Source organism: Pygocentrus nattereri, chromosome 2 (genome assembly GCF_015220715.1).
Source record: "Pygocentrus nattereri isolate fPygNat1 chromosome 2, fPygNat1.pri, whole genome shotgun sequence".
Classification (NCBI taxonomy): domain Eukaryota; kingdom Metazoa; phylum Chordata; class Actinopteri; order Characiformes; family Serrasalmidae; genus Pygocentrus; species Pygocentrus nattereri.
This window is the reverse complement of record NC_051212.1, coordinates 30304870-30317387: the sequence shown is the minus strand read 5'-3', so window position 1 is coordinate 30317387 and position 12518 is coordinate 30304870. Positions and strand designations below refer to the sequence as shown.

Sequence of the window (12518 nt, the reverse complement as noted above, 5' to 3'; positions counted from 1 at the left end):
TGAAAGGCACTATATAAATTGAACTAAGTTACTATGTTCACTGTATAATACTGTTCCTGATCATGATTAATTCCTAGTTCATTAATGGTAAGTTGCCATGTGCTTCACTTTATAATACTGTTCCTGATCATCATTAACTCCTAGTTCATTAATAGTGAGTTACCATATGTTTCACTTCATAATACTGTTCCAGATCATCATTAACTCCTAGTTTATTAATAGTAAGTTACTGTTTCAATGTATATTGTTCCTGATCCTCATTAAGTCCTAGTTTATTAATGATGAGTTACCATGTGTTTCACTTTGTAATACTGTTCCTGATATTAACTCCTAGTTCATTAATAGGAAGTGACTATATGTTTCACAGTATAATACTGTTCCTGATCATCATTAACTCCTAGTTCATTAATAGCGAGTTTCACTTCATAATATTATTCAAGATTGTCATTAATTTCTAGATTAATAGTAATGAGGTACCATGTGTTTCACTTTATGATACTCTTCCTGATCATCTTTAACTCCTAGATCATTGATAGTAAGTTACTATGTGTTTCACTATATAATACCGTTCCTGATCATGATTAACTCCTAGTTCATTAATAGTAAGTTGCTATGTGCTTCACTATATAATACTGTTCCTGATCATGATTAACTCCTAGTTCATTAATAGTAAGTTGCTATGTGCTTCACTTTATAATACTGTTCCTGATCATCATTAACTCCTAGTTCATTAATAGTGAGATACTGTGTTTCACTTTATAATACTGTTCAAGTTTGTCATTAATTTCTAGCTTAATAGTAATGAGTTACCATGTGTTGCACTTTATAAAACTGTTCCTGATCATCTTCAACTTCTAGTTCATTAGTATTGAGTTACCAGTGGTTCATTTTATATTGTTCCTGATCATCATTAACTCCTAATGAAGAACACCAACACCTCAATCATTATCTAACATACAGTAATTACATAATCACTTGGTAATATGTAGAACCAAGTGAAATTGAAGGCAGGACACATACACATTCAGATGTTTCTGTGAGCCCTCTCTTCAACTGACTCTGCTCTCAAGAGGACATTAAAGGAGAACTACTGTTCAGAAGAAACACTGGCACATGTGCTCCTGCAGAAAAGAACAGTGTTTTCTTTTTCTTATTCTAAGAAACCATAGATACTAAGTCATTCTCTATGAGACTCAGTAGTTATTGTTTAGTTAATAGTGAACTACAGTAATCATTCATTCATTATTTTTTCATGAGTAGTTAACTAGTAGTCCTTGGTAATTTAAGAGTAGTTAGAACTACTTAGCAGAACTACTTATTCGTTCCTGCTTAGTTCCTGCTTACTTACCTATTAACTATGAAACAGTATTGTAAAGTGTTACCAGTGAATGGTAGCTTATAGTTCTGGACAAAGTTCATATGTTGTGTTGCAGTTGTATATTTATTACTAATTCCCTTTTTAACTTTTTTATTTTATTAATATATCATATTTCTTTCTTATACACAAACAGGGCAAACTGGTACACTGATGCTAAAAGGCTAAAAATCAATAGCATCAAGTAGAGATGTACTTCATGATGTTTTATTATTCAAAAAATAGTCAAGGGAAATCTTTTGGTGATTGCAGTATAAGTAGGATAAAGTAGGATAGATAAATAATAGATGGTGCTGCTTCGGATGAGCTAATAAGATAACACTAACACTAAAGATAACCACTGTGGCAGTACTGATGGACATTATTCTCACACAATGCAATGCACAGAGAAATCTCTCAGTTCAGTGGTGTGTTAGTGTGTGTTGTGCTGGTATGAGTGGATCAGACACAGCAGTGCTGCTGGTGTTTTTAAATATTGTCCACTCACTGTCCACTCTATGAGAGACTCCTACCTTGTCAGTCCACCTTGTTGATGTAAAGTCAGAGACAATAGCTCGTCTGCTGCTGCACAGTTTGTGTTGAGCATCCTCTAGTCCTTCATCAGTGATCACAGGACGCTGCCTACAGCATGCTGTTGGCTGGATATTTTTGGTTGCTGGATTGTTCTCAGTCCAACAGAAACATTGAGGTGTTTAAAACCTCTAGCAGCACTGCTGTGTCTGATCCATTTAGACCAGCACAACACACGCTAACACACCACCACCACATCAGTGCTGAGAATGATCCACCACCCAAATAATGCCTGCTCTGTGAGGGTCCTTGACATTCTTGACTACTGAAGAACAGTGTAAAAGGGGCTAACAAACTATGCAGAGAAACAGATGGATTAAGGTCTGTATTTGTAGAAGTGCACCTATATAGGAAGTGAAGCTGATAAAAGGGACAATGAGGGTAGAAACAAGGAGGTGGTCATAATATTTTGTCTGACTGGTGTATACAACCCCAATTCCAATGAAGTTGGGATGTTGGGTAAAACATAAATAAAAACAGAATACGATGATTTGCAAATCCTTTTCAACCTATATTCAATTGAATACACTTCAAAGACAAAATATTTAATGTTCAAACAGATAAACTTTATTGTTTTTTGCAAATATTCACTGATTTTGAATTTGATGCCTGCAACACGTTCCAAAGAAGTTGGGACAGGGGCGTGTTTACCACTGTGTTACATCACCTTTCCATTTAACAACACTCAATAAGCATTTGGAAACTGAGGACACTAATTGTTGAAGCTTTGCAGGTGGAATTCTTTCCCATTTTTGCTTAATGTACAACTTCAGTTGCTCAACAGTCTGGGGTCTCTGTTGTCATATTTTGCGCTTCATAATGCCCAACATATTTTCAATGGGAGACAGGTCTCGACTGCAGGCAGGCCAGTCTAGTACCCGCACTCTTTGACTATGAAGCCACACTGTTGTAACACGTGCAGAATGTGGCTTGGCATTGTCTTGCTGAAATAAGCAGGGACATCCCTGAAAAAGACGTTGTTTGGATGGCAGCATATGTTGCTCCAAAACCTGTATGTACCTTTCAGCATTAATGGTGCCTTCACAGATGTCCAAGTTACCCATGCCATGGGCACCAACACACCCCCACACCATCAGAGATGCTGGCTTTTCAACTTTGTGCTGATAACAATCTGGACAGTCCTTTTCCTCTTTGTCCCGGACGACATGACGTCCATGATTTCCAAAAACAATTTGAAATGTGGACTCGTCAGAACACAGGACACTTTTCCACTGTGCGCCAGTCCATCTCAGATGAGCTCGGGCCCAGAGAAGCCGGCAGCGTTTCTGGGTGTTGTTGATATATGGCTTTCGCTTTGCATGGTAGAGTTTTAACTTGCACTTGTAGATGGAGCGACGAACTGTGTTCACTGACAGTGGTTTTCTGAAGTGTTCCTGAGCCCATGTGGTAATATCCATTACAGAATGATGTCGGTTTTTAATGCAGTGCTGCCTGAGGGATCGAAGGTCACGGGCATTCAATGCTGGTTTTCTGCCTTGCTGCTTACTTGCAGAGATTTCTCCAGATTCTCTGAATCTTTTGATGATATTATGGACTGTAGATGATGAAATTCCTAAATTTCTTGCAATTGCATGTTGAGAAACGTTGTTCTTAAACTGTTGGACTATTTGCTCACGCAGTTGTTCACAAAGTGGTGAACCTCGCCCCATCCTTGCTTGTGAAGGACTGAGCCTTTCAGGGATGCTCCCTTTATACCCAATCATGACACCTGTTTCCAATTAACCTGTTCACCTGTGGAATGTTCCAAACAGGTGATTTTTGAGCATTCCTCAACTTTCCCAGTCTTTTGTTGCCTCTGTCCCAAATTCTTTGGAACGTGTTGCAGGCATCAAATTCAAAATGAGTGAATATTTGCAAAAAACAATAAAGTTTATCCATTTGAACATTAAATATCTTGACATTGTAGTGTATTCAGTTTAATATAGGTTGAAAAGGACTTGCAAATCATTATATCCTGTTTTTATTTTTGTTTTATACAACGTCCCAACTTCATTGAAATTGGGGTTGTATTTCACACATATTTACCTGAGCACATGTAATATAGTAAATTGTAACTAATTACTACTATTGTCTGTACATACATATGCTAGTCAGCCTAAAGAGCATGAAAAAATGAGATGCAGTAAGTGATACATTCGTAGTAGGAGCAACATTCCCACTGCTCATTTACCTGTATTGACAATTGTGTCCATCTTCTACTGAACAAGGACCAGCTGCAGTAAGAAGTCTGTTATTCCTAATAAATGAGTAAAAGTTTAATAGGCTTCTCTTCAAGCAGCTATTAAAGAGGAATTGCCTCACCCAAAGAAAATGTTTTTTTGATGCTTACTCAGCGCATGCTTCAGTCAACCTAGCTTGCTATTCAGCGTGACTCATGCAACTGCTCAAACTGAGTGGCTCGCAAGGAATCACTTATCTCCTCTCTGGCTCCTCAGATCCTTCAGCAGTAAGCTGGGTGAATGCCCTCTAATCCATTCTGTGTTATACGCCCTGCTCTCTGTACTTGTGTGTCCACCACATCTGGCACTTGGGAAACACCACCAAATCCAACAAAACCTCTTTAATTAATTGCCAAATTACATTTTCCTTTGCATAAGGTTTTCTTGGAAACAGGCAGGGTGGCTTTAGCTGCCCTGGGAGAGCTTTCAGAACATAGGGTCTATCCTTCACTGTAGCAAATTTGGCAGAAACCACTGATTTGGGATGGTAAGATGGTCTTAGGAATTATATTGCTGTGTAATTTGCAAGCGTAAAAAGGTCTTAGTCTCAATGCATTTAAACCCCAAACACTAAACATAACATATAGCCACCCATTCATCATGTGTCACGGCTGCCATTGGAGAGACAAATGGCATTTTTGACCTAAGTGACTATGATGGAAGATGTAAACTAGGCGGATAATCGAAAGCAGAGTGATTATGTCACAGTGTGTCCTTTCAGTCTTCCTGAGAGGCCAGAATACAACCTCTGAACAGAACATGTTGGAAACTGAAATGGCTTGGAGATTGGTTGGTTTCTTGGTTTCTTTTCTGGTTTGTTGAAATATTCCAATGTGTTTATACCTTTCTGACAAACAATGTTAGTGATATTTTGAAATGGGTTGTTTATATCGTAAGGTCTGGGTGCAGAACTGGCCTGCAACCATCAACTTTTTTGCCTGTCTGGACATTTCCACACTAAGTGAATGGAAGGCATTTCATTATATCCTTAAAGGAAGTAGACTGATAGTTATTCATTAGTAGTCTGTATATTTTATGTGAGATATTAGCAAGACTCTAGGCCAGAGGAAATTAGTCAAACTGTTACCACTTGTGTTGGGATTCAAGATGTCTGCAGTGTTTGATATCTTTCTCTTGCCTTCGACATAGCTTGGTGTGCAAGGTATGTAGACACCTGGTTATCCAATGTTTTTTCTGAAATCAAAGGTGGTAATGTGGAATTACGACGCACCTGGGTTCATTTGCATGGAAGACTTTAGTAGATTGTTTCAATTTGATGGAACTCCATCAGTCCAGAGAACACAACTCCACTGCAAAACATCCCAGTGCTGGGGAACTGTAACCTTCTTACACAGCATCCTATTCTACTGTCAGCAACGAGTGCACCTGAAAGTAGGTGAGTTCACAACATAAGAATGTGTCTAAATACTTTTGGATATATAGTGTTTACAGGAAAAGCTGGAATATCTTAAGCTAGGCCTACAGTACACGTTTTTGCCCGATTTTAAGCCCGATTTGCCCTTTTTATTACAAAATTTCACAATATGATGTGATTTTTTAGGCTGGGTGCTCAATTGGAAGCGACTGATGATCTGGTAGTGTGAGGAGCAACAAGTGGATCTTTAGCCTTCCGATCAAACTCTGAAGTGATCAGAGGCTGTCTGATATTATCAGACATAGTTGATATTTATGACTCAAAATGTTCACGAGTCCTGTAGTTTGAGAAAGTCAGAGGTTTTCTCATGATACATCAAACAATCAGAGAGCTAGAAGCGCGAAGAAAAGGGCAAAGTGACATGCATGCACACCTCCTAAACAGCGAAGCATGGAGCCAGAGGAGCTACATGTAAAACAGGCAAACAAGAGCTGGTATCATGTTTATAATGTGTGGGCCTAGACATCAAAGCACTTTCAGCTCAGCTGAAAGTTTGTAGTGAAATATTTCTCCAGCTCTCACTGTATCAGGGCTTCTCACCCCATATTAATCCCCAATTTGCATTTTTCCACAGGTCCAGTCAAACATGTTTAGTTTTATTTGTATCATGTGATCTCTGAGGAAATCTGTGAGTTTGAGTTCTTATTCGCTGCCCAAACTCATTGTATGTGTTATACTTTCTCTTTGCCCTGTCGTCTAGTGTGAGCTTCCTCACAACATTAAAAAAAAAACAAGTTTTAAGTTTATGAGTTTTAGGTTTCTGTCTCTGTTTTAGGAATCTGTTAAGATGTTAAGAGTTGTATAGTGCACACCCAGCCTTAGGAAGTGACACTAGCCCTTGTGTGGGAATTGCGCAGATGTTGCACACTCTGCACTGTGATCTGTCACACTGCCGTGGGAACTGCAACCATCTACGTCATTTTGGCATGACACCATTTCCTTCTCTGTGCTGAATAGCCGCTGGCTACCTCAGGAGTCAGGCAAGGTCATACACACTTTCTGAAAGCTTAATTTTTTAGAGGATAAGTAGAAAACCAAATAGATGAGGTGCTGATGAGGGACGGCTACAGAATATTTAAGAGATAATCTCTTCTGCTGATTATGTTTGTTTGACTGAATGACAAACTCAAAGCCAGTCTCCAATTTGCATTCCTGTGGCTGATTATAGTCTCTCCTCACACATGGCAGAAAACACCACTCTTATTCCTCTGTACTCAGGCTTCGTGGCTCTCTGCGGATCTGAGAAAGCACTAAATCACTAGTTTTAATGACACTGTCTGTCTAGAGTTGATTGCCTGCTTAATTTCACCAGGAGGTCCAGGTTTCACTGCAGCCAAACTGGATCCTTTCAGCCTCTTTGGATCATTGCAGCCAGTCAACACCTTCATCGTAGCATGACTCTGCGTGCTGTCTGGGAACCAACGCTTGGGATTGAATTGTGAGATTTCACACAAGTGGGGCCTTGACGGGAATCACGCTCTCATTTGTGCTTATTTGTCCCCAGAGAACATTTAGAGGTCGACCTGGAGCCTTGGATTTCATACTTTGCACCATGTGGAGGGTTTTTAGCCATGTACACTTCTTATATTATACTGGTGCAGTAATGAGTGTGGACATAGGTCATTCAACAGTCAAGGATTTTACAGGAGATCCGTAAAGTACTGTGCAATTTAGCATTAAATCCGAAAGGCATAGTCACCTATGAGCTGAGAAACGTGAGAGAACTTCCTTGCTTTTTAAAGAAGCAGGACTGTAAGTTACTTGGTAACACTCTGAGGTGGCCATGACATTGACGCTTTTATAACAGTGTGATTGATGTGTAAGACTGACGTGGAGCTTGGCCTTTAAACCTTCTCCATTGTGGTAACAAGTGAAATTTGTTGCTCCCTGCACTGCAGAGCCCCACTTACTTAGAACCAGTGAACAGCTACTGTACTTTCTGATAAAGTGTTACATAATTGCATTTTAAAACTCATAACAGTGGACATGGACTGTGCATTAGTGGTCCACCTAAAGAGAGGGGCTTACAGGTTCAGCTAGAGGTGCATGAACCATGGGTGCATATGTTCATATATTGGGTATATCTGTACAGTGCAGTTTTATTGTGGAAGGCAGCTTTGGCTCATTGAAAACTGCCTTCTGCTCTTGTTTGTTTGTATTTTTTTGTACTTGCAACAGCACATATTTCCAACAGTTTTCCCAAATGCTGAAAGCACACCAGCTACACCGATTGCGTGCTACACAAATCCCTCTTAATTGGTCGCTGGTGGGTATTTCGTGTCAAGAGCAAGTTTGGTTGCATTGTGTGGTTATGCAGATTACATTTTGAAAGGAAAGGGAGCCGGGATCAACCACCACTTAAACAAAATGGGCTATATTTATCCACTCATTTGGTTAAATTTATATTTATCCACTCATCTGAGTTTAATATATTGAGGGGGGGGGGGGGGTGACGTAACATTTCCATATGCAAATTCAATAAACAATAAATAAAATGTCATTGGGTATTAAAATATTTTCTGTAGAGGATATGTTACAAATATTTGCATACAACCGTATACATCCATTTTCCTGCTCAAGGTGATATTTAGGGACACAGGTCTACAAATGTTTTGCTATTTTAGATTATTTTCTTCTCATTTATTCATTGAAATAGGCAACATCTTAAACTGTTTAGCTTAATAAGAGCAAATTATGGCCAAGGTAATCATACTTTCCCACTGCATAAAGAGGTTAAATACTTGAGTGTTCAACAATACTCAAGACATTCTGATGGTGCAGTAAAGCCTACAGACCTTATTAAACCTAATAGCAATGAAGTTTGAAAACTGGGACCAGTTTGAACATTATGGCTTCCATCTTAGTGTAGACTGAAGCGTGACGCGCTGTGGCTAAGATGAGGAGCAGCTACACGGCCTCTGCTCTGTGCTCCGTCACTCCTGTCAAATGCAGGAAGTGTGCAGTCACACGTGGCAATCGTGGCAGACCTAACCGAGACCTAACCCAGGAGGCTGTAGTGCTGAGAGGCCAGTAAAACTCCATAGATAAATCTCCTCATAGTAGGGTGAGGGGGGTCTCTCTTGTTTTGGTTCATGCACTTGCAGAGTCAGCGGATGTGAATGATTATGATGGTAAGTAATGAGGTTCTCATAAGGCGATCATTTTAAAAGGCAGTTATATTCTCATTATGAAGCTGAAAAGTGTTAAGTAGTTAAATGTAAAGGGCTATCAGAGATATACAGTTTGGCTTGAGATATTCTAATGCAGTGCTGCTTTAAAGTCCATAGATAGACAACTTTGGGCAGAATACTTTGAAAAAGTATTTATTGCCGAATACTGAATACAGTGTCATTAATGTATTCAGTAACATATTCCATTGCAATTCTTAAAAAAGTAATATATTCAGAGTACATTCCCAATACATCTTAATAAGGATAAGGTAGATGGGACTATTCATTTTTATTTCATTTACACTGTTCCTTGCTGTTACTGGTTGGCAGTTTGTTCATGTAATTCCTATATTCATATATGTTCCAAAAAAATACACATAAAGTTACAAAATTATCAACATTATTTAAGGACTTAGCACCTGCTTCAGTGCACTGCTGCATTCATAATGTCACTGCAAACAAAATGCCTTACCCCACTAACAAAATCTTGTGGTGTGGTTTTCAGCTCAAGTTCAGTCATCCCCCACAGGGGTTTAGATTTCTTACAGTTCATGTAATATTATATATCAGGGCTGAACGCACTCTCAGATGCTCACTTATGCTTGAAACCAATTTATTTGTTTCAAATAAGGTTAAGATTATTCAGAGCAAGTGAGGGCAGTAAGCTCAAACTGAGCATCTGTAGCAGTAACTGTAGCAATGCAGGACCGATGCAGGTGGATTAACAACCAATTTGAACTGATTTGCTGTATTTTTATTTTCATTTATTCATTTAATCCTTTAAGCCTTCACATCTCATATTGGAATCTTATTATTTTTGTTTATAGAGATGCACTCAAAGTAATTTTTCAGGTTGCAAAAGTAGAAAAATAAATACAATATGTACATTTTAGCACAATCACCCAGAACCACCTACACATTCTGCTCCTCAGGAGTACAATAAATACATTAACCGATATCGGTTTGAAATACTACTTGAATCCAATCTGGCTGATATTGTTTTTTAAAGCAAACAGCGGCTACTACCAATATTATTTCATTATCATCATGCGACCCTAGTAGTTTACTGTCTTATGCAAATTTAATTCCATATCATCCCGTGATTGTAATAAAGAAATAAAGCAATTAGGGCAAGCTAACGGCTGGCTTACATTTGCTGTTTGGCACATCTCAATGCTACACAATATCACTCAAAGTTTTGCATCATAGCCCAAAGAACTGCATGTTGATTTCTAATAAATCTTCATTTTCAGGATTTTATGACACAAGTTTCTTCTTATGCTAAAAAACAATATGATGTTTAAGTGTAAAAGTGTAAATTCCGACTTGCAGAAGTCCATAACGTCATGCCTTCTTTTCCTTTCCCCAAGCATCTGTTTTCCTCCTTTACCAGCTTGTGTATGAGCCGTTGAGTGTTCCAAAAAGATGAAATCTTGTGTTTGGACAGAGCATGAATTTAATTTACTTTGACTTGTATTTTTCGGTATTCTATGTCCACTCTGTGTGTTTCACTCCCCAGTCAAGAAGATTTTGACCTGTTCCATGGCTGTTTCTGTTGTATAGCTGGGCGCCTCTGAATTTACTCATAAAGTCAAGTTGAAGTGGTTGGTCTGTCCATAGGACAAAAAAGAAAAAGAAACCTCTTCCAAAGCTTCCAGCATGGCCATTTTCCATTCTTTCAGAAATCTCAGTCACTCCGCACTTCTAAAAGGTATAGCAAAAACAAAACAAAAAAAACACATAAACAAGAGAAGCATAAGCATCTCACCACTATGCATGAAAGATTCATTAATACAGACTTAATTATGTGTTTTGTTCATTTTACTGAAAGGCCCCTTTAAGTAACTTGCTGTAGTTCCTGTTGTCTTGAATGAATTTGCCCCAGTATTGCACCAGGGCTGAATTTTTTTTTTTTTAAGCTTTTTTTGTTGTTGAACAAAGAGTGCACTGACCAAACAAGTTAGTGTGATCATTGCTTATTTCTCACTAGACTTTTAGCTTGTTTTATTAAGAACTGACAGAAAATATAAAATAGAGCATATTCTGTTCATAAGCTATGTTTGAGAATTTAATAGACTTTAAATCTAATGCAAAAGAACTCTCACTATAATACATTAATGGAGTTATAATGGAGTTATTATCTAACCTTATTTTGGGGCCTTTCTTTCGTCCAAAATCTTCAAACAACTCTTTTGATGGCTCTCTCTGGACTTGCTTGTGTAGCTGAAGCTCTCTATTCTGTAGCTCTGTTCGGTCTTCCTGGCCACCAAAACTTTCCTCCGGCTCTTCTGTATCATCATTAGAATTCCTCCTCTTTCCCAGATCAGTTGAATTCCAATTCACATCGTTCATTTTCTTCCTTTGTCTGTTATGACACTTAAGTCTATTGCTCAGATCTTCAAATCTGACAGAACTGTGAAAGATCACAAAACACTACTCTCTGCCTCAGTGGACTGACATCACACCACACTATTATGTTTGAAGTCCAACCCTTGAATATATTTGTGCCAGCTTCCTTGTAGCTACTGGTATGCGCAAGTGCAAACTGACCAAACCAGTATTTTTAACCTATTTATAGCTTTGTTTGCTGGTGCCTTTCTTTAGGACTTAAATTAGATCAGGTGTTCAGTAAAAAAAAAAAAAAAAAAAAATCCAGGTGTTTGCAGTTGAACAATAATAACCTGATAGTAACACTGTCTCTAGTGCTCTTAGTCTTCAGCCCTGACAGCCTATTTTTTTTGTTTCTGACTTTTTTGACTTGCAAAATTGATTAAAATATAACATCTTATTTGCTAATACCAGTGCAAAAGAAAAACCTGCAATTCACAAGCTGTTATATTTTAACCACATTCTATGGAACCGCTTCTAGGGTAGATGTTACCTCTGCAATAAAGGTACAATAGCTCTGCTAATAAAATTCCCAGGAATGTAATCAGAGCATGCACAGTTACAGTGGTGTATGTCTATGCGGAAGGTTATTAAGGCTGTTGAGTATAAGTAAAAAAAGCAGGAAAACTGAACAGCTAAATGTAATATAGTTCTTTCAGTATGTAGAAATCTACAAGGATATTTTTCCCAACTCCTCAAAAGTTGAGTCTTAACAGTTAGTTGCATTTTTGGCTTCTCACAAACCAAGTAATTCCACATTCAATAATGCTGAGGTCCAGACTAGTTGGCCAGTCCATTGTTCTAAGAACACCAGGAGCTTCTTTGATTTGCAGAGGCTCTTCAATTATATTTCCTTTTCTCAGTAACATCTAATTGACAGCTACGCATCCTTTCAGACCCACTTTCGGAGTTGTCACAGTGGAAGGATGGACAGAAACACCTGTGAACTTTTTTCAGATTTGAAGGAAGAGCTTGATTTTCTCTCAAAAATAAAAGCTTTATGTACTGTTTATCAGATTTTGGACTCAGTTTTTTTCCATGCATTTTTCTTTGAATTTCTCCTTCCTTACGCAAGTGGGTTATCTTATATTTCTTGTATCTCCTGAAAAAGCAGTAGCTTGTATTTAATGCCCATTTTCACTTAAATATAGAATAGTCCCTAAGTTTTTGCACAGTATTGGTTTACATGTAAACGATGTTAAACCACACTTGAGGTCAAGTCGATACCAAGACAAATAGGGGTACACATATGTCTGCTTTAAGCATAACAAGTGCCACTACCCTTTATGACCATCTAAATTAAATTCTTCAAGTGCAAATGTTAGGAACTGTGGGGGTGG

General features: G+C 38.2%; 1 protein-coding gene and 1 long non-coding RNA gene across 3 annotated transcripts in view; one reads left to right on the top strand and one right to left on the bottom strand.

Annotated features, from left to right (window-relative positions):
- The window catches only part of LOC108436215 (ADAMTS-like protein 1), a 164235-nt gene that overhangs the window by 44362 nt on the left and 107355 nt on the right, over nt 1–12518 (top strand). The gene's annotated exons all lie outside the window — the stretch shown is intronic.
- LOC108436217 lies at nt 8928–11248 on the bottom strand. The gene is made up of 2 exons (XR_001858505.2): nt 10937–11248; nt 8928–10494 (listed from the first exon to the last, which is right to left on the bottom strand). It is a non-coding gene; the product is annotated as an uncharacterized LOC108436217 (long non-coding RNA).